This window comes from Phalaenopsis equestris, unplaced genomic scaffold (assembly GCF_001263595.1).
Source record: "Phalaenopsis equestris unplaced genomic scaffold, ASM126359v1 Scaffold000761, whole genome shotgun sequence".
Classification (NCBI taxonomy): domain Eukaryota; kingdom Viridiplantae; phylum Streptophyta; class Magnoliopsida; order Asparagales; family Orchidaceae; genus Phalaenopsis; species Phalaenopsis equestris.
The window spans coordinates 2,413,314-2,416,516 of NW_018165201.1; the positions used below are offsets into that span (position 1 = coordinate 2,413,314).

At 39.7% G+C, this 3,203-nt stretch overlaps 1 protein-coding gene across 2 annotated transcripts in view; it reads left to right on the forward strand.

The window, feature by feature from the left end:
* The first annotated feature begins 2,127 nt into the window (after nt 1-2,127).
* The window catches only part of LOC110030985, a 57,385-nt gene continuing 56,309 nt past the window's right edge, over nt 2,128-3,203 (forward strand). For both annotated transcript variants that reach the window (XM_020733993.1, XM_020733994.1), the window contains exon 1: nt 2,128-2,542. The gene's annotated coding sequence lies outside the window, so the exon portion shown is untranslated. The remainder of the gene's footprint in view (nt 2,543-3,203) is intronic.

Genomic DNA, 3,203 nt, shown 5'->3' on the forward strand with positions numbered 1-3,203 from the left:
AAAATATGAGGTCAGTTTGATTTCATATTTTTCTAAAATTATATATATATATATGTAAATTAAAAAGTCCTTCCGAAGCGGGCGACGGGATTTCGACTCCGGCGACCGACAGCTTCTTACGGGCGACCCCCAAACATTTAAAAACTCTCTTTCCCCCCTCCTCCTTTTAAGCGCCGACATATATGTCATGGAATCCAATTCTACCGAAGCCACCATATTGTGCATTCCTAAATGCAACTTCTCATACATGTCGAGGCACAACTGATGAGACAGTTGCCATATAGAAATTTTTAACGCAATAACATAACACCATATATTCATCTGCAATACATTTTCATCTCCAGCTGCCATATATTCAACTGTCGTACACACTCATTTTTTTTTATCAAACTGCATTAAAGAAAATTACTTTTCACGAAGCTATTAGAGTTTGCATCCTATTGTTGTACCAAAATGAAATTTGTAGCACTTTAAATGCATTCAAAACAATTTCGAGCCATATATTCAACTCCAGCTGCCATATATTCAGCTGCCATACACACTAATTTTTTGATCAAACTGCATATCAATGAAATTGCTTTTCACGAAGATATTAGAGGCTGCATCCTATTGCTGTACCAAAATGAAATTTGTAGCACTTTAAATGCATTCAAAACAATTTTGAGCCATATATTCATCTCCAACATGAAATTTACGAATGAACAGATAAATGCCACCAATGGATGAATGTTGCAAATGAACAACAATAGAATCCAACAGATAAAAGGTGCAGGAAACTGCAGTAATAGATTTACAAAACTGTTGTGATCAAACTACACATAATTTCTCCTAAACAAATTTGGACACTAGCATAATAACCAAACTTTACTAATAGAATAACCAAACAAAAATGACAATCCAACAGAGCTGCCACAAATTTGGATATGCATGAATGTTTGGGCATGTAAAATCCCAATTATAATGAATTAGCATGTAAATTCCCAATTATTTGTTAGGCATGTAAATTCCCTCTACAGTTTCAGTAGTTTATGCAAAATTTATGGCACACAAATCCTCCCCAATGTCATATCCATTGTCATTCTTAACATAAACCGAAACAGGAATTTGCGACCAATGGGGATTGCAATGAATACGTATATATGCAGCTCATAAACATGATCCTTAATAGTAGCAGTTTCATGAAACAAGTTTAGAACTATGTTTCCTATAAACAAGAATTATTTGCAGCCCATAAACATCAGCTAATGAACTTGAAAAAAATAAGAAATATTCCTTCCTTCGATACAAATGCTTACAAATTATTCTTTGCTCTGCGTATAGAGACATTCTTGTCTATGCAAAAATTAGGAAAAATCGAATGTAGCAGAAATATTCGAAACAAAATTCATTCTAAACAGTTGTTCACAAATGATACCAAGCTGCAAAAATTTCTTCTCGCCTAAAGAAAAATGAAAGTAATTTTAGGGCAAAGAAATTAATTCGCATTGTTCGAGTTCAAAAACAACGAAGACGATGATGGCATAGAAATTTTTGGTCGAGTAAAAAAACAAGATTTACGGTTGGATCTATACAAATAAACGACGTTCGCGCATCTACAAAGAACAATTTACGACCACCGACGTTCGATTGCTCTATAGGAAGCATTCCTTACGAATTGATGGTGAGGGAAAACATACCTTGCGATTGACGGGGGACGAATCGAAAGGAAACTATCTGATCTTCTCTACGGGGGACGAATCCAGGGAGGGAGAGCGCGAGGGAGAAGATGGGCAACTAGGACAATATCACGAGTCGAACGCGGTACACAACCCCCACCCCGCGTCACAAAACTGAGGAATTATTGCGTGCAGACACCCCATGCATCTCTGCATGCGGTGTCCGATCCTGGCCGTAGATCACGGTGATCTACGGTCATGATTATTTTCGTTTTTTTGCAAAAAAAAAAAGTAGGGCCCACCGAAATATATCGGGACCGTAGATCAGGTGATTTATGGTCCGGATCGGATACCGCATGCAAGCAGCTTGAGTGCGGTGTCCGATCCGTATGAAATAATTTGTCCACAAAACTATTAAAGATTCAGATAATTCAAAGCACTGGGACAGGATAACCCGCACGAAGGCACTTTCCATACACTAAGCACTAAGGCTGAGCCGCACCTAAATTATCGCCCCAAACCGGCCCTAATTCGCGCACTCGCTGAGCTCGCCGCTCAAGAATCTACCCCGCTCGACTCCCGCTCCTTTCTGCACCGAAGCCCTCGCCTATCCTCCCTGCGCCGAAGACCTCTTTTCGATCCCGCCTCCTGCCCCAAAACCCTCGCCTCTTCCTCCCCTCGATCCCGCCTCTGCACCGGAGCCCTCACTCGATCCCGTCTCTGCACCGAAGCCCGTCCCCGCTTCTTCTTTCTACTTCGCCGCGAAGGTCGCCGGCTCCCACAGTTGCCGGAGTTTCGCCGGTTGCTCGGTATTGTCGCCGGTTGCTCGATATTTTTACTGAGGCTCTCAAGTCGGTTGTAACTCAAAGTCCTCCTTCAGAAGAAAGGTTTAACTCTAAGCACCCTGTAATTTTATATTTTATTTGTCCCTTGGTGTTTATTGGAGAAGTCAGAAATGGAAGTCTCACATATGCAATTCAATTTATGGATTTTTTTTACACATGCACTTCGTTTTTTAGCTTTGAATTTCTCCTTTTTGCTAGTAATTGGTAGAATTGGAGGCTATAGAAAGGAAGTGACTTTGTGAACATTGAAAGATTGTCATTCGAGAAGCCTTACGTATTTACTTGCTGATTTGCTTTCTTTTCTGGCCACATGCTATCCGAGAATTATAACTTGTTGATCTGGAAATTTTATTGCAAGATGTATATTGCGGAAGTTTTCTTTATATGCTTAGTGATTTGGTTTATTTGTCGCAAACCACATGTCATTTGAGAGCTTTATAAGTTTACCAATTTGGTCTTTCTTGTTGCAATAAACACAGGGGAGATGTCTTATAGCTTGCTGAAATCATTTTTGGTTATTTGAAATATACATGTTGGCTGTTTTGAAATGATTTAGAACACATGTTTTGAGGTGGTTTGGAGGCTGTTTTGCTACATTCCTTTTTTGAGCTTTTAAATGTACCTTTTTGGGGAGGTTTTATCACCGCTTTAGGGAAAAAATTTGCGTACATAAGACGTACGCAGCGATACATGCGTCCTCCAA